Below are 27,522 nucleotides of genomic sequence, written 5' to 3'. Positions count from 1 at the left end.
TATATACTAATAATGAAGCAACAGAAAGAGAAATTAAGAAAGCAACCCCATTTACAATTGCACCAAAAATAATAAAATACTTAGGAATAAACTTAAGGACATAAAATACCTATACTCTGAAACTATAAAGCACTATAATCTTACAGTGTAGATAGTTTATTCTGCAACTTTTTCAATGTTTGGAGAGTCAATGAGATAGCTCACGGGAACCTGGATAGGATTGAGATAGAACTTTCAAGAGTTAAATTATGAAATTAATACATAATCAGAGAAAAGATAAATGAATCTTAAAGGGACAGAGAATCATTCACAGCACCTGGGTCAAATAACTGACGAAACAAGGTTCTATTTAGGTGGTTGCAATTCAGTGGCAAGCAACATAGATTATTTTAATTCTCAAGAAATGTACTGCTTAGTAAGAATCATATTAAATACTACTGCCTAATAAATATATTGATTTGCATTCTCTAATACTTTCAAGAAAAGGTACAAAAAGCATGTAACAAGAGAACCGAACCTTACTGGGGAGTCACTTCCATTTTCTGTGAATGACACTACATAAATCATGAGCAATTAGGTGACCTGATGAAAATTTGGGCAAAAATGTTTCAGGCATAGAGTAACATATTTGAAATCTCACAGTAGGAAATAGTTTGCAGCATTAGGATAGTGCCTTTCAAGAAAATTTTCTTTTTATTTTAGACTTTATTAGTAAAAACTTTGAACATGCTGTGCCAAAATCTAACCAACTATTATGTTTGTTTCCCATATACGTATTATCTATATTATGAAACATAGGATTACATTTCAACAAAAATAGCAATCAAGGAGGACATAAAACTATGATTCTAATGTTTTCTTTTCACATACAATATATTAGGTGGCATATCCCAAAGATTAATGCATCCTGAAATCAAAATTATTTCATTAGAGAACCTAAAAGATCAAGGTGTCTGACGAATGGTAAACAATAATGATGGGGTAAAAGTTGAGGGTCAGGTAGACAGTGTCTAGATAATGCAGGGTCCTGATATACAGAATTAAAGCTCTTGAATTTTTTTCCCTTTTTCAAACAGACAACAATGAAGGATTTAGAGCACCCCATTTCTGAACATCCTGAAGCTACTAGATGCAGACAGGATGGGATAGAGACAAGAGCAAAGTAAAAGGAACATGGGAATCAGGAAAGACATGATGCAGACTTGGATTAGACTGATAGCCGTGGAGCCGGAAAAATTAATGCGATTAGAGATATATTTTAGAAGTAGATTTGGCTGGCTTTGTGATACGAGAAAACTGTATCATATGTCTAACAAATAATGTGTGAGTCCAAGTAGGGATTAGCCTGTCATGGAAGTAGAGAAAAGAGGAGAGGCAGTACCTGGCTCAAGAATCTAACTCTTATTTTGAAAAATGGATGCTTTACTAGTATGATATTTTTAAGCTTAAAATCTTTTTTAACATTTATTTATTATTGAGAAATAGAGACACAGAGACACAGAGCATGAGCAGGGGAGGGGTAGAGAGAAGGGGAGACACAGAATCTGAAGCAGGCTCCAGGCTCTGAGCTGTCAGCACAGAGCCTGACGTGACAGAGCTCGAACTCACAAACTGGGAGATCATGACCTGATCCGAAGTCAGTCACCTAACCAACTGAGCCACCCAGACACCCCGATATTTTTAAGCTTTTAATAGATACATAAGCCTTGTCCTTAATTCATTTTCATCTAGTAACCATTGATTACAATCTGCTGTCATATATGTTATGTGTATCAAAGAGATGCAGCACTGTCCAGAAGAATCCACCATTTGATTCTCTTTGCACTGAGGATTCTCAGTGCCATCTCTTCTGCAATGCATATCCCAACATTGTCTGTCTATTAACGGAAGGTCACGTTGGCAAGAAGAAGATTGTGACTGCACACCATGATTGGACTTGGTTGGGCTCTTTGAGACTTTGGTGCTATATCTGACTAAATGTGTGGATTTCATGAATTTACTTGATCTCAGTGCTTCCATGATCTCACCTGAAAAATGCTATGTAATAATAACGATCACATGAAGAAATATACATAAAGGTCATAATCTTAAGTATCCATTAAACATCAATTTTTGGGGCATCTGGGTGGCTCAGCCAGTTAAGCGTGTGACTTTGACTCAGGTCATGATCTCACAGTTTGTGGGTTCAAGCCCCGCATTGGGCTCTGTGCTGACAGCTCAGAGCCTGGAGCCTGCTTTGGATTCTATGTCTCCCTTTCTGTCTGTCTGTCTGTCTCTGTCTCTCTCTCCCTCCCTCTCAAAAATAAATGTTTACATTTATTAAAAAAATTTTTAAACGTGAATATTAAATTTGTTTAAAAAGCAGTAATTTTTGTTATTATTTGGATTTTAAGATACATTTTAATGAGAAAATGAGCAGTGTTCACCTGAGGAGGATGGAGAGAAAGTAGTATCCTTAAGAATGAGATGGATTTTAGTTGTGCCAATGGGGAAAGAAAGAGTCAATGTACATTAAGGAAAAGAGTTAATTATAGAACTGAAGTCTCTGAGAGAACAGTGGAAAATTCAATAAGCACATGGACAAGAGGAGAAAAGATAAACCTCACACTGGCACCCAGAAGGATGTTTGTATTGAGGACACTAGATGACCAAAAGCTAGGAGGATGGAAAACTTCTCAGCTTTATTGGCTTTAGTTTGGCCCCTAGAATGAGTAGAGGTTTATAAAGTGGAAGCTATGGCAGAAGAGACTGCATCTTCTCAGAAGCCTCAGATTCTCTTGGGTGGCAGACATCTTGCCTCCTGGTGGAACCCTGCATTGGTTGTCTAGACCCTGGGGCGCTTTGCACACCTTGCAGGAAAACAGCTAAAGACTTGCTCTCTACCTGATCTGGTGGGCAGACACTCTGGTGGAAGGAAACCTGGTGTAGAGGAGATGAAGACTTAGCACAAGGCAACTCAAATCCTATAGATGCACTTTACTATAAGGCATGAGATCCCCAGCACTCATCTCTGAAGTCATCTGGGACTCAAAGTGCTGCCAGCTTGGACAGGATCCCCAGAGAAGGGGCCTCCTAAATGATCTTCTTCTAGGCTATTCAGGTACGAGTGAAAAATTGTATTGAGTAGAGTTATTCAGGTTAATAAAGTCAGAACAGATGTTCAAATATTTCTGTCTCACGAAATCATCTTCTTGACCTAACGAGATTGTTAACTACGTGCCGTGGTATCACTGTTTGTAGATTTTTACCGATCTTGGTGGATTAGTTTTGCTTTGGCCTATAAAGAAGAGAGAAACAAACTTCTCAATTTTCTTTTTGTGTATTACTGTGGTTAATGAGTGTTTTTTCTTATGCCTGCGGGCCTGGTCTGCGGTCCATCTTTGGCAAATCATGACCTATACTTTTCCACAAATCTTCAAAAGAGATTCTTTCTGTGGGTTGCATGAGAATGTTTTCTAACACCCACACAGGAATTCTGTACTCACCAGGGTTAACCTGGAGCAGGGAATTATAGAAACTCTCTTACCTTTAGGCTGCTAGAATGAATATATTTGGGGCCACACACCCAGTTCACAGTGAGCTGATTAATTATTCCCCTCCTCTACTCAGAAGGAGCACAGAATAGAATTGAAGAATACAATCTCTGGAGTGAGACATCAGAGATGTTGTTCCAGGTCTCCAACTTGCTAACAGTAGAACCTGGGCAAACTTCTCAATGCTTCATGTATCAATTTCCTCACTGGTGAATTGCTCTTTCCTGCTTCCTGAGTTTCCTGTCTCCGCACTGCTATTGCCACCAGCATACACATATCTTATAAGAGCTTCCATTTTAACTTTTTAATAGGAAAAAGAAATGTTTTGTCTTTGTCTTTTTCTGCTATCTCCAAATAACCTGATAGATAGCCATCTTAAAAGATCCTCTTTACAGGTGATCTGTTTACTACCATTCTCTCTTGAAATCTCTCTAATCAGGCTCTTCTCCCCACCAACACTCCCTACTACTTTCTGACAAAAAACAAACCTCCAAACCTACTACTAGTCAAGATGATGAATGACCTATACATTTGCCAAGTAACTTGTTTCTTACACTGTAGATAACTCACTTAATCAGTGGCTTTTGACAGAGTTCATCATTCCCTTTGCAAAGCCTTCCTCACTCCGTAAATGGGATACCACATTCTAAATGAACAAACATAGAAAACTCAAAGTGCTAAAGGGCTTAGTCCTTTTACCTCTTCTCTTTTATATTGGTACTCCTTTCCTGAGTTATTTTATCTAGTATCATGGCCTTAAATACCATGCATTCACCAATTATTACAAATTTGTATCTCAGACAATTTCTTTTCCTCTTTGAATTACATGCCTTTAGGTTCTGGGATGTGTATATGTGTTCTTATTATAAATTTCTAAAATGGTTTTTGTTACTTGCACTCCAAAGTCCAAATACAGTTGCCTAATTAGCCTTCTGGGAATGTTGGCCCTGATATCCAAAATAAAGTTCCTATATACTGAACTTTTCAGCAAAAGACTCTGGTTAAAACTTATGGAATTCTCAAAGTTTCCTGTAGCTTTTTTCATATGAGCAAGAATTATTTGTTAAAATTCATGATTTTATTGAATGCAGAGACCTAAAACTTAAAGGTGTGACAGGGCTCCTCTGTCCTTCAGTGGGTTTCAGTTATGAGTATGACAAGACTGCAACATCAGGAAGGGACGATGTCAGCACATGGCAGTCCATAAAAATATTTTGGAAAAAAGGATGCACTGAAGACAATGTATTTATTATTGAGTAAGTGAACGGTCAATGGACTGTTGATCACAGGGAACCATTAGCATGATATCCACAAAGGAGACATCTACTAAACTATATTTAAAAGGCATACTTAAACTGCTTTTCCCTCCCTGTCCCTAGCAAGATAACCAATTCTCATTGCATTTGAAGTAATCTACCCAAGCATCTAAGAAATAGAAAGAGTGTAGGAAGTAGAAGAGAGACATTATGGAGTATATGAGAGGCAAGAATGATCTAAAACTCTTACAAACACCTAATCTTTTGAGAAAATAAATGCAAGAGAACAAGGTGCATTGGAGCAGTCCCATAATTGTGTTAAGTCCCTTAAGGTTCATGTCTGGCACATTAGGCATGTTATAATTGAACTGTTGAGAAAGAAATTAAAATTTTAATGATCTCTCCTCCCTATGGAAGTAAACTTAGTTCCCTATTACTGATGTTGCCAGAACTCATAATGTCATTGTCTAACCAACACTTAATGGCCCCCTCTTAGAGCTGCTAATTTTATATAATTAATGTACATGTAAAAGAGCCTTGCAAATGTTTTACTGTCATATGCTACATGTTGGAAAAATATAAACTACCTAGTACTACGTTCTTACTTTGGAATCTCCCAAGATCTTGGTCAGCATTGTTGCACAGATATTGGCAGGGTATGGGTATTGTATCAATGCAGACACAATATGTTCTTCTGTTCATTCTCTCATCTCCCCTACTCTGATGGACACCTCTTTACATGTCACTAATATATATAAACTAATATATTATATATATTAGTTATATATATAGTTATATATTATATTATATTATATTATATTATATTATATTATATTATATGATTCAACTTACAAATGCTAAAATTACTCACCAATATTAGCTAAAAACTTTCTTTGAGGGTAATCATAGAAGTACATTTGTACATTTTGCCTTATCTGCTTTTTCTTAACAAATCTTTCTCTTACAAGTTTACAACTTCTGCTAAAATAGCATTTTCTTACACAACTTTCCCTAAACTGAGAAAGTCTATTACCTCCTTCACAACTCACAGTTTTCTTCCTTGGTGTTCATCTGTTGGTAGCCTAGTTTGCCTCCCACACAAACTTCTCCTGAGTTACTAGTTTTAGGGTATAAAGCTTGTCCTCACAACAGTTTCATCCTTATCACCTACACGGTCTTCATGCCATTCCCTAAGGCACCTCTCTCAAGGTGTGCTGATCCTTTTTAACACAGACACTTGCTGAGTCAAGAGCTTTTGGGAAGACTCAGAATAATTTAATTCCAAAGGCCTCAGACATGGAACTCATGTTGTAAAAGGAACTTGTTTGAAGGGCAAGAGGGCAAAGAGTGGTCACAAAGTGTGGAAATGAAGGTTAAGAGTATGGGGGAGAGGGTTCTGGCTCAGAATGGCAACATAGGAGGCTCCTGGGCTCACCACCTCCCACAGACACACTGAATCTGCAACTACTTATAGAGTACCTTTCTCTGAAAACAACAACAGAAACCTAAAAATTGCTCAGCAACTCATCAACAGTCAGCAAACAAGTAACAGTTCACATCAAAATAGGAAGGACGAGCTTGCCATAAACACCATCCCAGGCTTAGTGAGGAGAGAAGGGTTTGAACCCCACACTGGACACTCCAACTTTCAAGACTTCCACCTGAAAAATGAACCACATCTAGCTCTGAAAACCAATGGGGCTCACATCCATGAGACCCACAGGCTAAAGTGGTCTGAGAAATGGCTCTTAAAGGCCTCACACTTTTGGACTCACTTGCCCTAGGGACCAGCAAAGAAACAACTGATTGAGAAGTGCCAGACTTTGTGAATAAAGATTTACTAATTTAAAACATTGGCCTGAGGGTCAGGCATCTAATTTCACACACATCTAGGGGTCTGCTGGCCCCTTTCTGTTCTCCCTCTGACTCAGTCTAGCCAGTAGGTTTCTTATCTATCTATCCATCTATCTCGTTTCTATGGTTCCATCCATGTGTTCTCTCTCTGGCTTGTTCCAGTTAGTGGGTACCATCTTTGTGCTCTCCCTCTGCCAGCTCCAGAGCACCAGCATTTCCCAGAGGGGAGCTTTTACACATGTTTGACCCTGCTGCCCAGGGGATATACTCTTTGACCTCTTCGTCACAGCAAGAGGCAACAGACCCAGGAGCTCAGTCTTTCTCTGAAAGCGGACTAGTAGCTTATCATCATAGCTGGAAGCCCGAGGGGCAGCTTCTACTTATACACACATCAGAAGGCTGATTTTAATTCTTTCAAGAGACCTTGGAGGTCAGGTATTATCTTCAGGCTCTTTGCTGGCCATGCTCCAGAGCACCAGTGTTACCTGGAGGGGAAGTTTTACACACACCTGGTGTACCAGTTTTGTTTTTTTTTTCTGCTGTCCCAGTTTTTGTGCTTATCACCCAGGTGTGCCTCTTGATCAACTGGATCTGGTAGCCAGGGGGGCTTGTGTTCCTGGGTCCCATGATAGTGTAACAACAATTGGAGAGAGGTTCTTGTCAGGCTACTACCCCCAGGGCTCTGCAACTACAGCAGACTGAAACATACTTTCTGTGAAAGAGGCTTATTTGCCCATGAGCTTTTACTTTAGGGCCAGTCTTCTGGTTTCACATATAACTAGAGGCCCTCAGGAAGTACTCTCAGGGAACAGAGGCCAGCAGACACAATCTACTCTGCTCATGGCTATCTCCCAGAGATGAGCTTATACTCTTGCCTAGTGCCTCAAGTTGTGTGACTGCTATCCAGGGGACACCTCCAGAATACCTGACACTGGTGGCCAGAAGGGCTTATGCTTGTGGCCCTATAAGACTGTACACATCTGCATTCTTTAAAAGCTTCTGCCTGAGGATCTGGATTCCAATCAGGTTGGGCCTAGGTGCTGATGGAAATCCTTCCCTTTGGGACATTGGTAGGTTCTGGCATGTCCTCAACTACAGGGAGCCATTAAAAACAAAACAGGCTGCTTGGACAATCACAAAGTTTTGGGAGAATAACAATGAATGACTAGAGCAAGGTTGAAAAATAAGGCTCATTTCCTACATGAGGCCCCTCATTCGAGACGGGAAAAGATGGTTGTTTTATCTAACACAAAGAAACCAACAGAGAATATTCCAGTCTAAGATGGCAATGTTGAAAGACTGAATTCACCTCCTCCACAGAACACACCAAATTATACCTATTAATAGAACAATTCTTCCTGAAGAAGAACTAGGGGCTTATGAACAACCTGAACAACCAAGGTATAATGATAAGAGAACAAGAGAGATGGAGACATGGTCACAAAGAAAACGCCCAAACCCCACACTGCAAATGGCAATGGGGAGGGATAGCATCAAGGAACTGGGAATAGATCCATCTTTCCTTGAGCACAGAAAAAAGGCCACAGTTTAAAACAGCAACTAATATATAAAAGAGCTAACTGGAAAACAACACAGTTTACATTCCCACCACATCTAGAAAGCCTAGATGAGAGCAGGGTCTTGATATCATAATGGTCAAGTCTCATCATCACAGCAAGCTTTCAACCTCAGTGAGTCCAAGGTCCAGAAGCCTATACTGGCCCTGGTCATGCTGGGACACAGAAAAAAAGGCTGAGGTTTAAATGGGCCAAGCAGAGGGGCACCTGACTGGCTTAGATGGAAGAGCTAGTGGTTCTTGATCTTCGGGTCATGAGTTTGAGCCCCACGTTGGGTGTGTAAGTTACTTCAATAAACTTTAAAAAATTATGGAAAAAAGGAGGGAGCTGCGGGAATGCTCTTTTCTGCTCCATCATAAAAGCCCAGACCAGGACAGGTCTGGATACCATAATAGGTAGGTCAGGTCGTCACAGAGAGTTTGTGACCTCTGTGAGCCAAGGGCTCGCAAACCCACACCAGCCTCTGTGGTGGTGGAGCACGGATTATAAGACACAGGATTTTTTAAATATTTTCTTAGGTCGGCGAGTAATTTTTAAATTTCATTTTTATTTATTTTATTTTTTGTTTTTCTGCTTTGTCTTTTCTTAATTTTTGTTCTTTTTAAAATTCTTTTTCCTTTTTATCTTTATTCTTTTTTAATTCTATTTTTTCTTTTTCTTTTATTTATTATTTTCTTCTTTTTTTGTAAAAATCTATGGTTTAAAAGAGTACCTAGCATGTACAGCCACAGTTCCAGGAAGCCAGCAAAAGTCACCAAGCACACATAGTCTACATAAGGGACACCATACCAAAGACTGCTCCTTCAAGTTTAGGAAAAGTAGGCTTTCTGCCTAATCCATAGAAACAAACACGAAAAAATAAAGCAAAATGAGGAGATAGATGAATATGCTCCAAAAGAAGGAACAAGAGAAAAAGTCAGAAAAAAACTAAATGAAACATAAATAAGCAATATGCCTGATTTAAAAAAAAAATAAATAATGATCATAAAGATACTCACTGGGCTGGAGGAAAGAGAAGAAGATTTCAGGGAGACCTTCAATAAAAAGATATAAAATACGAAAAAGAACCAAATGAGAGTTGAAGACTAAAATAACTGAAATAAACACACTGAAAAGAATCAACAGTAGTTCAAAGGATGTGGAACAATGTACAGGTGATCTGGAAGACAGGAAATGGAAGGCACACTAGCTGAACAGCAAAAAGAGAAAAGAATTTTAAAAATGAGGTATTTTAAGAGATATCTTGGACACCAAGTGAATAAACATTCACATCACAGAGGTCCCAGAGAAGAAGAAAAGAAAGGTGTAGAAAATTTATTTGAAGAAATAATTACTGAAACTTCCCTAACCTAGGGAAGGAAATAGACATCTCAGTCCAAGAATCACAGAGAGTTCCAAATGAGATGAACCCCAAGGAGGTCCACAGCAAGGCATATCATATCAAAATACCAAAGGTTAAAGATAAAGGGGGAATCTTAAAAGCAACAGGAGAGAAACAAAAAGTTACATATGAAGAAAGCCTATAAATTATGAGCTGAGTTTTCAGCAGAAACGTTGCAGGTCAGAGGGAGTGGCATGATATATTAAACAAACAAGCAAACAAACAAACAAGAAAAACTACAACCAAGAATACACTAACTGGCAAGGTTATTGTTCAGATTTGAAAGAGAGATAAAGAGATTCCTGGACAAATAAAAATTAAGGGAATTTATCACCACTAAATAAAAGAAATGTTGAAGGGAAAAAACATGGCCATAATTAGATATAACAAAATTATGAATAAAAAGATGAAAAATATGATAACATATACATAAAACATGGAGAAGGAAGTAAAGAGGGAATAACTTTTTCTTTCTTTCTTTTTATTTAAAGAATGTGTTTGAACTTAAATGATCATCAAATTAATACAGACTACTACTTTCTTAGGATGTTATATATGGACCTCCTAACCACAAACCCAAAACCTATTATAGATACAGAAAAAAATAGACAGAAAGCCAAATATAACACTATAGAAACTCATCACTCACAAAGAAACAGAGCAAGAGAGTAAAAAAGGAACAAAGAATAACAACAAAAAAGCCCAGAGAATATATTTTTTTCAATGGCAATTAGCGTATACTTATTAGTAATCCCTTTAAACATAAATGGTCTAAATGCTCTAATTGAAAGACATGGCATGGCAGAATGGATTAAAAAACAAAAAAAACCTCAATAACCCATATATATGCTGCCTGCAAGAGATTCACCTCAGACCTGAAGACACATACAGTCTGGTAGTGAAGAGGTGGAAAAATGTTCACCATGCTAATGGAAGTAAAAAACAAAACAAAACAAAACAAAACAAAAAAAGAAAACAGAGGAGCAATACTTATATTAGACAAAATAGACTTTAAAACAAAGGCTGTAAGAAGAGACAAAAATGGGCATTACATTATGATAAGGCTGTCCATTCAACAGAACATATAATAATTGTAAAGATTTATGCACCTAACACTGGAATGCTTAAACACATAAAGCTGATATTAACAGACATAAAGAGAGAAATTGATGGCAATACAATAACAGGGGGCTTTAACACCTTTATATCAGCAGATTATCCAGACAGAAAAATCAATGAGGAAACAAAGTCTTTGAGTGACACATTGGACCAGGTTGACATAACCAATATATACAGAACATTCCATCCATCCAAAACAGAATACACATTCTTTCCAAGTGCACATGGAACATTCTCCAGAATAGATCACATATTAGTCCGTAGAAACAAGCCTCAATAAATTTGAGAGGATTGAAATCATACCATGCATATTTTCCAATCACAATAGTATAAAACTAGAAATAACTCACACAAAAAACTGGAAAAAACACAAACATGTAAACACTAAACAACATGATACTAAACAACCAATGGTTCAACAAAGAAGCAAAGGAAAAATAAAAAAAAATGTAAACAAATAAAAATGTAAACACAATGGTCTAACGTCTTTGGGACATAGCAAAAGCAGTTCTAAGAAGGAAGTACATAGTACTACAAGCCTACCTCAGAAAACAAGAAAAGGCTAAAATTAAAAAAAAAATAACTTTACACTTAAAGGAACTAAAGAAGGAAAACATATCAAAATGAGTAGATGAAAGGAAATACAAAGGATGAGAACAGAAATAAATGACATAGACACTAAAAAAAATCATAGAGAAAAATAAATGAAACCAAGAGCAGATTCTTTGAAAATATTTTACATAATTGGCAAACATTAGCCAGACTCATCAAGAAAAAGAGAGAAAAAATTAGAAAGAAGAGAGAAGTAGCAACAGACATGACAGAAATACCAAGGATTATAAGAGAATACTATGAAAAATTATATGCCAACAAACTGTACAACCTAGAATAAATTCCTAGAAACATACAGTCTTTTAAAACTGAACAAGGAAGAAACAGAAAATCTGAGTACATGGATTACAAGTAATGACAAAATTAGTAATTAAAAAACTACCAAAAATAAAAGTCTAGGACCAGATGAATCCACAGGCACATCCTACTAGACATTTAAGAAAGTTAATACCTATTCTTCTCAAACTATTCCAAAAAAATAGAAGACAAGTGAAAGCTTCCAAATACATCATACAAGTCTAGCATTACTCCAATACTAAAATCAGATATGGATAAGACAAAAGAAGAAAAGAACAGATCAATATCCCTGATGAACATAGATGTAAAAATCCTCAATGAAATATTCACAAACTGAATCCAATAATACATTTAAAAGGCCATTCACCATGATCAGATTGGATTTATTCTGGGGATGCAAGGATGGTTCAATATTTACAAATCAATCAATGTCATACACCATATCAACAAAATGAAGGATAAAAGTTATATGATCTCAATAGATATAGAAAAGCATTTAACAAGATTCAACATCTATTCATGATAAAAAATCAACAAATTGGGGTTAAATGAAACATAACTCAACATAATAAAGGCCATATGTGAAAAACCTACAGCTAATATAATATGCAATGGTGAAAAACAGAGATTTCCCTCTAAATTCAGGAAAAAGATAAGGATGTCCACTCTCACCACTTTTATTCAACATAGTACTGGAAATCCTAGCCACAGCAATTGGAAAAAAAGGAAATAAGAGGCATTTGTATTGGTAAAGAAGAAGTTAAACTGTCACTATTTATGTATGACATTATACTATACATAGAAAATCCTAAAGACTCCACCAAAAAACTACTAGAAGTAATAATCAAGTTCAGTAAATTGGCAGGACACAAAATTAATACTTGGAAATCACTAGTGTTTCTATACACTAATAATGAGGTGGAAGAAAGAGAAATTTAAAAAAAATATATACCATTGCACCAAGAAATAATAAAATACCTAGGAATAAACTTAACCAAGGAGGTAAAAGACCTGTACTCTAAAAACTATAAAACACTAATGAAAGAAATTGAAGAGGACACAAACACATGTAAAGTCATGTCATGCTCATAGATTGAAAGAATATTAAATTGTCCATACTACCCAAAGCAATGTACAGATTTAATGCAGTCCCTATCACAACACAAACAGAAATTCTTAAAGAACTAAAACAAATACTGTCTTTTCCCCATTGTATATTCTTGCGTCTTTTCTCATAGATTAATTAACCATATAATTGCAGGTTTATTTCTGGGCTCTCTATCTTATTCCATTGTTCTCTGTGTCTATTTTTGTGCAGGCACTATAATGTTTTGATTACTACAAATTTGGAGTATATTTTGAAATCTGTGTTACCTCCAGTTTTGTTCTCCTTTCTCAAGAATGCTTTGGTTATCCAGGGTACTCTGTAGTTCCATACATATGTCTGGAGTCCTCTTTTGTTCAGCAAGAGAGCAGATGCAGAATTAAATGTGAGAGAGGCTTATGACCAGGAGGAGACAAGAGCCCTGAGTAAGGATCCTTGCTCCATATCTATTAGGATCAGAAGGCTTACAAACACGATAGACATGCAGAAAGAGACAATGAAACAGTGAACGTTAATTCATTTATGTGAGAGAAAGGGGGTTTCGAAGATAATGTGGGTTTGGGTCAATACAAAACAAAATCGTAGCACCTGAGCAGATGGCTGTTTATGGCAGTCACCAGGTGCCCTGTCTGTTTATCGTCACTTGCCTAGGGGATAAGACAGATAGAGCATGCTACCTCAGGGTCAACAAGACACCTTTATTTTGCTAATTAGCTCCACTCCAGGTAAATTCACCCTGCTTTCCCACTCTATCACCCTGTTTACCTGTTTACCTATTCTGGGTGCTTCAGTCCTGTGAAAGCAGCTTTCTACTTTGGTCCTATGCTGATGGTGCTTTTGCCCCATGGCTTCCCATTCCTATGCTTTTGTTCTATGCTGGGGGTACTTTCACCCTGTTTACCTAATCTTGGACGCTTTAGTCCTAAACCCTTAACATACTGGTGCAATCTCAGGGAATTCCTAAACTTATTCCTCACAAACTTCTATTACTCAAGACCAAAATAATGATTAAAAAATGGCCAGAGGACCTGAATATTTTTCCAAAGAAGACATACATATGTCCAACAGACACATGAAAAGATGCTCAGCATCAAAAATTATCAGGGAAATGACCATCAAAACCACAATGAGACAGCACCTTACACCAGTCCAAATTGCTAGTATCCAAAAGATAGGAAATAACAAGTATTGGTGAGGCTGTGGAGAAAAGAAAACCCTGTGCACATTCCTCTGTTGGTGGGAATGTAAATTGGTACAGCCACTGTGCAAAACAGTATGGACATTCCTCAAAAAATTAAAAACAGAAATACCATATGATCCAATAACTTCATTATTGGGTATTTACCCAAATGCAATGAAAACACTAATTCAAAAGGATATATATACACCCTTATGTTTACTGCAGCATTATTTACAATATGCAAAAAATGGAGTAGACATAAGTATCCCTTAATAGGCAAATGGATAAGGAAAATGTAGTACACACACACAAAATGGAATATTATGCCACCATAAAGATGAGATATTGCCATTTGCAACATTAAGCTAGACCTAGATGTTATCACGCCGAGTGAAAAAAGTCAGAACTGAGAAAGGCAGATACCATAATTCCATTCATAAGAGGAAAATAAAAAATGAATGAACAAGCAAAAAACAGAATCAGACTCACAGGTACAGAGAACAAACTGATGGTTTCCAGAGGGAAGGAGGATTGAGGGATGGGCAAAATGAGTGAAGGGGAAATGGAGATACAGGCTTCCAATTATGGAATAAATAAGTCACAAAATTAAAAGGCACAGCATGAGAGTCAATGATATTTTAATAGTATTGCAATGGGACAGATGGTAACTATACTTGTAGTGATCATAGCATAATGTATAAGTTTGTCAAATCACTAATGTGATTTGTTGTACACCTGAAACTAACATAACATTGCATGTCAACTACACTCAACTAAATAAAAAAGCAACCAACACAAGAGTCAAGCAAAATGAAGGAACAGAGCAGTATGTTCCAAACAAATGTACAAGAGAAAACATCAGGAAAACAAGCAAGCAAACAAACAAACAAACCTTAATGAAATGGAGATAAATAATTTATTTGATAAAGAGTTCAAAGTAATGGTAATAAAGATGCTCACAGGATTCAGAAGAATGGGGATAAACACAGTGAGAACTTCAAAAAAGGGATAGAAAATATAAGATAGTACCCAACATAAGTCCCTGAGCTGAGGAATACAAAAACTAAGCTAAAAAAATACACAACAGGGTTTCAAAAGCTGACTAGATGAAACAGAATAAAAGGATCAGGTAATGTGAGATGGAAGTGGAACTCACCCAAATAACAGCAGCAAAAAGAAAAAAAAGAAAAAAACAAGTGAAGACAGCTTAAAGGATACATAGGACAATATAAATTGAACATAGACTCACATTACAGAAATCCCAAAGGAGAAAAGAAAAAGAAAGGGACAGAAAACTTATTTGAAAGAACAGTGGCTGAAAGCCTTTCTAACGTAGGGAAAGACGCAGACATCCAGATAAGGAGCACAGAGAGTTCCAAATAAGATTAACTCAAAAAGACCCACATTAACACAAGTTACAATTAAAATGTTAAGAGTTAAAGACAATGAAAGAATCTTAAAAGCAGCAATAGAAAAACTTATTATGTACAGGAACCCCTCTGACACCATCAGCATGTTTTCAGCAGAAATTTTGCAGGCTACAAGGGAGTGCCACAATATACATTTAAAGTGCTGAAACAAAACAACTTTCAACCGAAAATATTTTATCAACAAAATTATATTTCAGAATTGAGAGAGAGGTAATGAGTTTTCCATATAAGCTAAAGTTAAAAGAAGTTATCACCAAACCAGCCTCAGAAGAAATGTTAAAAGGGACTTTGTTAAGCTAAAAACAAAACAAAACAACAACAAGAGTTACACAAAAAATAAAGGAACAAAACACTAATTAGTAGCAAGAAAATATTTGGAAGTATAAATCTTGCTGGTAAAGATAAATGTATAAAGGTAGTGGGCTAATCATTTATAAACCTAGTATAAAAGGTCAGATACAAAAATAGGAAAAATAAATACAATTACAATAATTAGTTAAGTGATACAGAATATACAAATATGTAAAATGGGACATAAAAAATAAAATGTTAGAGGTGGGAAGTAAAATATAGAGCCTTAGAATATTCAAACTTAAGTTGTTATCAACTAAAATAGACTGCTATAAAAACAAGTTGTTGTACATAAATAAGCCTCATGGTAACCACAAAGCAAAAACCTATAGTACATACACAGAAGATAAAGAAATCTAGGCATATCAGTAATGAAAGTTATCAAACCACAAAAGTTAACAAGAGGAGAAAGGAATAGGGAGTAACTTAAAAACAGTCAGAAAACAATTTTCAAAATGGTAATAAGTACATACCTATCAGCAATTACTTTAAATATAAATGGAATAAATTATTTAACCAAAGGACAGAGTGGCTGAATGGATTTAAAAAAAAAAAAAAGTTAAGAACCTGGGCACCTGGGTGGCTCAGTCGGTTGAGCGGTTGAGCGTCTGACTTTGGCTCAGATCATGATCTCATGGTGTGAGTTTGAGCTCTGTGTCAGGCTCTGTGTTGATGGCTCAGAACCTGGAGCCTGCTTTGGATTCTGCGTCTCCCTCTCTCTGTGCCCTCCCCCACTCAGTCTGTCTCTCTCTCTCTCTCTCTCTCTCTCAAAAGTAAATAAACCTTAAAAAAAAGTTAAAAACCATGCTGCCTACAAGAGGCTCACTTCAGAACTAAAGACACATATAGACTAAAAGTGAAAGGGTAAAAAACCCTTCCAAAGGAAAACCAAAAGAAAGTTCGAGTAGCCATACTTATAACACAAAATAGTCTTTAATACAAAGAAAGTAGGAGATGAAAAGGGCATTAGATAATGATAAGAGGGTCAATCCAACAAGAAGATATAACATTTGTAAATATTTATGCACCCAGCAAAAGAACAGTAAATATATAATTGACTCTTGAACATGGCTTTCAACTACACAGGTACACAGATATGTGATTATCTTTTGCCTGATAAACACAGTATGATGCTAAAAACACATTTTATCTTCCTCATGATATTCTTGATATTTTCTTTTCTCTAGCTTACTTTCTTCTAATAATACACTGTATAATACATGACACACAAAATGAGTGTTAATAGACTGTTATCAGTGAAGCTTCAGTCAACAGTAGGCTACTTGTAGTTAAATTTTTGGAGAGTAAAAAGTTTTACATAAAATTTTGACTGCTTGGAGTGTGGAGATCAGTGGCCTTAACCACCGTATTGTCCACTGTATTCTGTTGACTTTGAATGTAATGTTCTGTGTATATCTCTTAAGTTCATCTGGTCTAGGATATAATTTTAGTCCAATGTTTCCTTACTGATTTTCTATTAATCATCAGGGAAATGCAAATCAAAACCATAAAAAGGTATAATCTCACATCTGTTAGAATCTCTATTATCAAAAATATAATGTGAAGAAAAGAGAATGCTGTGCATAATTGATCAGAATGGTGTAGCCATTATGGAAACATTATGGAAGTTCCTTAAAAAATTAAAACTAGAACTGGCATTTTGCTTCTGGGTATCTACTCAATAAAAACAAAAACACTAATTTGAAAATATATATTCACCCCTATGTTCATTGCAGCATTATTTATAAAAACCAAGTTATGGAAACAACCTAAGTGCCTATCAATGAGTGAATGCAGAAAGATATGGTGTATATTATACGATATTCAGTAATAAAAATTTAATTCTTGCCATATGCAACAACATGGATGGACGTTGAAGGCATTATACTCAGTGAAATAAGTCAGAGAAAAAGAAATACCACATGATTTTATATGTGAAATCTAAAAAACAAAACAAAACAACAACAGCAACGACAAAAAACAAACAACAAAAAAACCCAGCAAGGTTCTGGCCCAAGATGCCAACATAGATAGACCCTGAACTCACTTCTTCCATAGACATACCAAATCTACACCTGTATATATAGAGCAATTCCAGATGAACTGAAAGCTGTCTGAACAGCTTTTGCACAGCAAAGAATAGGCCACAGAGAAAACAGCAAGAGAGACAGAAACATAGTAAAAGGGAATCCACACCTCCATCGCTGTGAACTGAAGTTGAGAGGGATAGTACTGAGGGATGGTGAATAGATCTGTGTATATACCCATCAATAATTACTTTAAATGTACATGGTCTAAATGCTCCAGTCAAAAGACATAGGGTGATGAGATATATTAAAGAATAAGGCTATTCATATGATCCCTACAAGAGACATACTTCAGACCTAAAGACACATACAGACTGAAAGTGAAAACATGGAAAAAGACATTCCATGCAAATGAAAGGAAAAAAAAAAAAGAGAGAGAGAGAGAGAAAACAAACAAAATAGCATTACTTACATCCATTAGAATGAACAAAGACTGTAACAAGAGACAAAGAAGGACTTTACACAGTGATAAAAGGCTCAATCCAACAAGATGATATAACAATTATAAGTATATTTGCATCCATCACTGACATACCTAAATATATAAAGCAAATATTAACAGACATAAAAGGAGAAATTGACCAATACAATAATAGTAGGGAATGCCAACACCCCACTTACATCAATGGATAAATCATCTAGGCAGAAAATCAATGAGGAAACAATGTCTTTGATTGATACATTAGACCATCCAGCATTACCCTGATACCAAAACCAGACAAAGACACTACATAAAAAAAAAGAGAAAACTACAGACAACATTCTTGATGAACAAAATGTAAAATTCCTCAGCAAAATATTAGCAAACCACATTCAACAATACATTAAAAGGAGCATTCACCACAGTCAAGTGGGATTTATTCTGGGGATGTAAGAATGGTTCGATTTTTGTTGCAGGATTTTTTACCTCAATACCTGGGGTTTGTTGTCTCACCATTTTGAAGACTAAAGAGGTGGACACAAAATGCGCAGCAGGCCAAGGTCTATTGGAGTATGAGTTAAGAAAAGTAAGAAAAGTGTAAAAGCTCTCTTTACTGGGAGGGGGCATTCGAAGGTGAATACCCACGACTACAGGCAAGGGCTCTTGTTTTATAAGGTTCTGGTCAGCCCTGACTTCCCTTACCCCTGGTTCCTTCTCAGGTCCTACCTTTATTGGCTTGATAACTCTAGGTACTGGGTTGCCCATTACTGATTGGCTTGATCCCATTGTATGAGGGGTGGCCTATAGCCATACCATTCCTTGTGGGTCATACATTTTATGGTCTACTACTTATTTTAGTTAGGTCTTTTTTCAAATTCCTGACGGGGAAGTGATGGGGAGTAGGTGGTATCTGTTATATTATTTAGAGGAATCTTATGCCTGAGGGGATTTGCTGTGGTCAGATGCTCCCAGCATTGTTCCAAAATGTGTTTTTTCCTCAGGTCCTAACATTTCCCCCCAGTCCTAACATTGCCCTCCCTGCCTTTTTTATCCTATCTTTCCCCATCATATTTTTACAAATCAATCAACACTATATATGATATCAACAACAAAAAGGATAAACATCATAAGATTATCTCAATAAATACAGAACCATCATTTGACAAAATAGAGTATCTCTTCATGATAAAAAAAATCTCCACAAGGTTGACTTAGAGGGAACAAACCTCAACAAAATAAAGACTGTACATGAGAAGCCCACAGCTAATATCATACTCAATGGTGAAAAGCAAAGCCTTTCCTCTAAGGTCAGGAATAAAACAAAGATGTCCACTCTTCCCACTTTATTCAAAATAGTACCGAAAGTCCTAACCACAGCTATCAGACAAAAAAATAAAAGGCATCCAAATTGGTAAGAAAGCAAAGTTTCACTATTTGCTGAAGACATCGTTTTATACATAGAAAACCCTAAGAACTTCACTAAAAAACTCTTATAATAAACAGACTTAGTAAAGTTGCAAGATACAAAATTAATACCAGAAATCAGCTGCATTTCAATACACCAATAATGAAGTAGCAAAAAAGAAAAATTAAGAAAACAATTCCATTTACAATTGCACAAAACAGGATAAAATAACAAGAAAAAATTTAACCATGGAGGTGAAAGACCTATACTCTAAACACTATAAAACACTGATAAAATAAACTGAAAACAACACAAAGAAATGTAAAGATTTTCCATGCTTATGAATTAGAATATTGTCCAAATGTCCATACTACCCAAAGCAATCTACAGATTCAATGCAATTCTTATCAAAATAACAACAGCATTTAAAAAAAATATTAGCATTTTCCACAGAACTAGAACAAACATTCCTAAAATGTGTATGGAACCTCAAAAGAGCTTGAATAGCCAGTGCAACCTTAAGAAAGAACAAAGCTGGAGATATCATAATCTGAGATTTGCAAGATACACTCCAAAGCTATAATAATCAAAACAGCTAGTGCTGGCACAAAAATAGACATACAGATCAATGGAACAGAACAAAGCTCATGAATAAAACTATGCTTATTTGGTCAATGAATGTACAACAAAGGAATCAAGAATATACAATGGTGAAAAGACAGTCTCCTCAACAAATGGTGCTAGGAAAACTGGGCAGCTATGTGAAGAATGAAACTGGACCACTTTCTAACACCATACACAAAAATAAACTCAAAATGGATTAAAGACCTACATGTGAGACGTGAAACCACATAAAACCCCTAGAAGAAAACTGACAGTAATCATTTTGAGATCAGCCCTAGCATTTTTATAGATATGCCTGCTTAGGCAAGGGAAACAAAAACAAAATAAACTATTGGGACTACCCCAAAATAAAAAGCTTTTTCATAGCAAAGAAAACCATCAATAAAACAAAAAGGTGATCCACTGAATGGGAGAAGATGTCTACAAATGATATATCCAACAAGAGATTAATATCTAAAATATATAAAGATCATATATAACTCCATACTAATAAATAATCCTATTAAAAAATGGGCCGAGGACCTGAATATTTTTTCCAAAGGAGCCATACAGATTTCCAACAGACACGTGGAAAGATACTCGACATCATTCATTATGAGGGAAATGCAAATCAAAACCACTAGGTATCACCTTATACCTGTCAGAATGGCTAAAATAAAAAAAGATAAGAAATATCAAGTGTTGGTGGAAATGTGGAGAAAAAGAAACCCTCCTGCACTATTGGTGAGAAAGTCAATTGGTGCAGCTACTGTGGAAGCAGTATGTTTTCTACCCAAAATAGTATGAGTTGCTCCCCAAAATAAAAATAGAACTATAATACGGTTCAGTAATTCTGCTACTGTGCATTTCCCCAGTAAATAACAATACTAATTGGAAAAGACAAATGCACCACCATGCTTCTAGCAGCATTATGCTCAATAGGCAAGACATGTAAGCAACCCAAGTGTCCATTGATGGATGAGTGGATAAAGAAGTTGGGTTGTCTGTAAATACAACAGCGACTAATCAGCCATTAAAAAGAATGAGATCTTGCCATTTGCAACAGCATGGATGAACCTGGAGGGTATTGTGCCAGTGAGACAAAGGGAAATACCACAGGATTTCATTTATATGTGGAGTAAAAAAATGAAACAGATGAAAAAACAAAGCAGAAACAGACTCACAGAGAACAAATGATGGTTGCCAGAGAGGAAGGGTATGGGGGAGTGTGCAAAATTGGTAAAGGGGAGTGGGAGATACAGGTTTCCAATTATGGAATAAATAAGTCATGAAAAAAAAAAGGTACAGCATAGGGCGTATAGTTAAGAGTATTGTGATAGCATTGTATGCTGTTAGATGGGAGCTACACTTCTGGCGAGCATAGCAACAATGTATAGACTTGTAGAATCACTATGTTGTCTGCTTAAAACTAACGTAACCTTATGTCTCAACTCTACTTCAAAACAAAAACAAAACAAAAAACTGGAGGTCCTGGATACAGAGCACAGACTGGTGGTTGCTGGAGGTAGGGATTGGGCAAAATGGGTGAAGGGGTTCAAAAGATACATATTTCCAGTTACATAGGAAGTCATGGGGATATAGTGCATAGCATGGTGACTACTGTTAATAACATATTGCATGCATGTATTGCATGTTAAAGTAGCTAGGAGAGTAGATCTTGAAAATTCTCATCACAAGAAAAAATTATAACGACGTATGTTGACGGATGTTAATTGGACTTATTGAGGTCCTCATTTTGCAATATATACAAATATCCAATCAGGACATTATGCACTCTATAACTAATATAATGTAATGTCAGTTATACTTCAATGAGGGGGAAAAAAAAAAGGAGTATGGGTATGAGGCCAGCCTGGAAATAGAAGAAGGATTTTCAGGCTCAACATTCAGGCCAGGGATTCCTTCTGCAAGTGCAAACCAATCAGGGTACACAAACACAGGTTGGTGAAGGTTGTATAGGCCGATGTTGCCCAGACACAGAGAGGTTAATCTCCAGAGGCCCACGATGGGAAGGAAGGCATAAGCAGAAACCATCCAATAACACAGGCACTACCTAGCGTTCAAGCTGAACTTAAAATGGATGACCAGAAATACCGATTTGCAGGATTGTGAGCTGGTACCTCCAAAACAGAAAATGGTTTATTCTTTGCCATTGTTTTAGTCACTTTTCTGAGTGTGTGTGAGAGGGAGTGTGCATGTGACTAAGGGGTATAAGGTGTGCAATGCTTCTAGGACAGCTAGATCTCTGCAGGGACTGCTGTTTGCAGGAGCAGGTAAATTTCTCACTGAACTACTTCCTCCTCTTCCTATTATTGAGAAATATCTTGAATCTCCCTTTTGTGCCTTCACCTGCTTTTTCCTTGTCTGTATCTTTGGTGACAAAGACAGTGATAATTATTTAAATAATAGAACTATTTGTCAAAGGCATTTAGCCATATTATTTTCCTCCTTTAATGAGGTAGGAGTGATATTGGGGAAATTTTACATTTAGTTGGCATAAATGTCCTCAGAAAATGAAAATAAATGCAAAAGATGACATTTTACAAGATTGCTTTCCATTCTTAACATAATGAACAATTCAGTCACTGTTGAATAGCCCAATCTATTTTATTTCTTTGAACAAATTCCATTGTAAGAGCCAACATCATCTATGTGCTTCAAAAGCAGAAAGTAATTATCATTACAATTAACTTTTACAAAGATACACATTTTCCTTATGGCATTGCTTCTCATCTTCACCTTCCTCCTCAATTTGTATTCATATCTTCAAAGTGGCTGTATAAAAAAGATTACCCCTTCCACATTTACTTATGTAGCTGTGTTGAGAAACTCTGTAAAGACGTTAGAATACTGATAACTGTTGCCTGGGACACGAAAGTTACATCTTTGGTGTGAGGTCAAGGTGTATTGTTCAGGTCTTCTAAGAATCTGAAGGCACTCCAGAAATAGACATACTACCTTACACAGACGTGAAGATATTCAAAGGAATTTCTCTTTGGATACTTATGGTAAATAGGAGGATTTTAAAGCTGCTTTTCTGACCTTAATTATTCCCTGATTCTTCATAGTCTTTGGAGGAAGCCACGTGATTTTAACTGTAATTGGATATGCCTTAGAAAAAATAGAAAACAAGTGGGAAGTTGGGCAGATCAGATCTCTTACCTTCATTGTAAAGCTGTGCACTCAAGGGGGTGTCTAATCAGAGATATCAATGGCCCTCTGAGATATGCCAGGACGACTGATATCCAAAGGGCTAATGTTAATCAGTAACTGCCATCGTCAAACTGCCCAAGATACACTCCTCCTCCCTGTAGATGCCACAGGGGGAGGAGGCAGGAAAAGCACAAAGGTCTCATCTTTGTATGTGGCTACGTGGCCATAGTTTTTACAACTACTTAGTCATGTAAACTCATGTGGGTGATAGTAAGGACCTTTCTTGGAATTTGGTAAATAGAAATAAGAATCATCTCTAAGAATTAAGTTATAAAAACCACCTAAAATGATAAGAGAAAATCAAAGTCACCTTGAAAAGACAAGTTGGCCTCCTGAATAGAGCAAGACAAAAGATGTTAAGGAATCTAAAAAGATTTATTTATTAGAAACAGGGAATAATCAGCATAAAATATAGAAAAGCAAGACCATTCAGCAATCAATGACAGTATTCCCTCCCTCCAGCCTTGCTGTGGGGAGAAAGCACATTGATAAAAGATTCACCCTGCGTGGTTCTGGTGGGAGGCATCTCTCTATTCTGATGAGGGATCTAACTATCAGAACGCTGACATAAATATTGCACGGCTAAACTAAAACCCCTTGCCCTAATTCTTATGGTCACAAATCAATTTTATGATTGTAATTTTGTTTTGCAAGAGGTGGTTTTCTTTCAGGGACAGAAGGCCAGCTAGAATTCATGGATGGATAATCTTCCCTTTCAAGCTTAGTGTGATTACATCCCTGACTTAGAAGTCCTTACTTCTACCAAAGTCCCCAGCCAGGCAAAACTATGGTATGAAAATGATGAAATCAATGTAAGTGTCAATTTGGAAGGCTTCTAAATGCCAAGCCAGGCCGCTTCTCTGATGACACTACGACTTCAGTGCACTGAGAGAAGTAGGGAACTTAACCCAAAGTGAAAAGGTATCCTTGTTTTTGAGGCCACACCTGAAATAATGGGCAACACACTGAAAAGTATGAAGAGTGCATAAAAATCGTGGATGCATTCAGAGAAGAGTGACCAGCAAAGTGGTGGAAAGGTTGGAAACCATGTTTTATGAATTGGGGAAAACACTGAGCCCGCAGAAAGGAAGGGGAGGAAAGTAAGGGCACAGACACTGCCCTTATGATCTCAAGAGTCATACGGAAAAAGGTAGAGCTCTATATTGACACTGGATAAAATATGAACCAAAGAGTGCAAATTATATGGAGAGATATTTTTGGATGATGTTCAAGGAGTCTTTAATATTTGAAGGAGTTATCTCAAGAGAAAATGAATTTTCTGATTTTGTAGCTATTCTGGCAAAAGCTGTACAATAGTAACTTGAGAGGGAAATTGAAGAAGAGACACTTGGGAAAAGATACTTTTTTCTAGTCACTTTAAAACCTCATTTTCTAAAATTTTTCACACTTAGAGATATAATTGAAGGTCTGAATGTAAACTATTGAAATATATTTGTAGTGTGGTATATGGGAGAATTCATTTTATTTATAAGGTAATATTTTTAAGCCTATTTTCACGGATTTATATTAATCATTATCTTTCCTTCATGACATAGTGACTAAAATATTTCTTTTTAAAAAATTTTTAATGTCTATTTATTTTGAGATAGAGACAGAATGTGAGTGGGGGGACAGACAGAAAGGGGGGGAGGGAGAGAGGGAGACAGGGAGAGAGAATCCAAATCCAAAGCAGGTCCCAGGCTCTTAGCTGCCAACACAGAGCTACCAGCACAGAGCCTGACACGGGGCTCAAACTCATGAACCGTGAGAACATGACCTAAGCCGAAGTGGGATGCTTAACTGACTGAGCCACCCAGATGCCCCCAAAATATTTTTTTTATTTTGAATAATAAGTACAAGCAAGCCATCATTGCAACATCAAAAACCAACAAATATGTAGGAATAAATTTATAGAAAATCATGCAAAAAAACCTCTACAGTGACAGCTATAAATGTTATGGAGGCAAGTTAATGACTATCTGAATACATGGAGGAATATGTCATGTTCATGGATTGGAATATTTAAACTAGTAAATGTGTCAGTTCTCCTTAAAATAATCTGTAGAATCATTCCAATCACAATATAAATTTCAGTATTTCTAAGGTGTGTATTGTGTGTGAGCATGGGTATGTGTATGTGTGTGTTGACAAACTGATTCTACAATTTTTAATGGAAACATACAAAGAAAAAGCCACAATTTTAGAGATAAGTAAAAGGTGAAAATTTTACTTTAAAATATAGCAAAACTATTCTAAAACAGTAGTAATTAATACAGTGTGGTTTTGTAACAAGAATAATAGAAATAGAAATGGACATTGTAGAAATAGTCTCATACAGACCTGTCACTCTGTGACAAGGGTGATATTGCATAATAGTTTGGAAAGAATTGACTTTTCTTTATTTTTTCTTAAATTTTTATTTATTTTTTGAGAGAGACAGAGCATGAGCAGAGGAGGGGCAGAGAGAGAGGGAGACATAGAATCTGAAGCAGGCTCCAGGCTCTGAGCTGTCAGCACTGAACCCAATTCAGGTCTCGAACCCACAAATCCCAAGACCATGATCTGAGTGGAAATCTGACACTTAACGGACTGATCCACACAGATGCCCCAAGAATTGGCTTTTCAATAATTGTTTCAATTGGAGATCCATATGGGAAAAAATCTCGACACCTGCCTCATACCAGACACCCACCTTGCCAACACACACACACACACACACACACACACAGTAGACTCCAGTAAGAACAGGAAAGGAAAAACAGTAGGACGAGACAGAATAACATCAGCATCCTGGGGTAAACAATACCGAGTGCTGGTAAGGCTATGAAGAAGTAAGAACTCTCAAGATTCTGGTGGGAGTGTAAACATCCACAAGCACCTTGGAAAACTGACCCAACAATTTTACTCCTATGTATATATTCAACAAAAATGCAAGGACATGTACTAGAACATTTATAGCATTACTGTTTGTAATAGCTAAAAACTGAAAATATACTATTATCCATCAACAATAGAACTGATAAATTGTATTCTTACATTGACATACATTAATGAGAAAGGACATTCCATAATTATAAGCATCAATATGGGTGCATCTTGCAAATAATGTGGAGTGACAACAGCTTGACAAAATATGTACTGTAGGATATCATTCAAACAATGAAAAAAATAGATCACACTTGTATATGCTATTAAAATTCAGGTGACTGATTATACTTCGTGGAGGTTGGTGACTGGAAGGGGTTCAAGAGAAATCAAGATAACTGCTTTGGTTTTTTCAATCTGTGTGCTAAGGAATGTTCAATATTTGAACTGTTTACTTATGATAGGTGCACATTTCTGTATGTTTATTATAATCCAATAGTTCAAAACTATAAAAAAGAAAAATACATTTACACAAAAATTTTACATTTACCCACTATTTTCGAACACTATTTTAAATATTATGTTTTAAATTACATTTACATTGACTATGTTTGTCGGGGTATAGACATGCACTTGATTTCCACCTCTGTATAAGAACATGCAAGATCTGAAGAGGTTTTACTTAGTGCAGTATATTAAATTCCACGTGTCAAAGTTAAGAAATACATATTCTTCTTATGCACACACGATCATTTAAAAATGTATCCTGCATTAGGCTGAAAGTTATCCTCAACATATCAGAAAGTGAAGGTATCAGTCATCATGGTTTTTTGACAGTACAGTTAAGAAATACAGTTATTTTAAAAAACAGCCAAGAAAAAACCTATAAGTATTAAAAGTTCAAAAATATATTGGTATATAATTCACAGTTTAAAAAATCATAATAGAAGTTTAAAAGCACTTAGAACTAAAGGGTAATGAACAACCTATGGGTTTCAACTGAAGTGGTGCTTCCATGGAAATTTTCAGCCCTACATATTTTCAGAAAAAGTTGTATTTAGAGAAAATTATTTTATACTAAATATTTAGATGAAGAGACAAGGTTGAAAACTAATGCATAGGATCCATCTGAAGTTTGAAAAACAAAATAAATCCAAAGAGATTAAAAGAAATATATAGTAAAAATCGGAGTGTAAACAAAAGACAAAATAA

The sequence above is a fragment of the Lynx rufus genome, unplaced genomic scaffold (assembly GCF_022079265.1).
Source record: "Lynx rufus isolate CCGP_SWC_20201006 ecotype Redwood Valley unplaced genomic scaffold, mLynRuf1.p SCAF_3, whole genome shotgun sequence".
NCBI classification, from domain to species: Eukaryota; Metazoa; Chordata; class Mammalia; order Carnivora; family Felidae; genus Lynx; species Lynx rufus.
Note: the sequence above shows the minus strand (reverse complement) of the source record.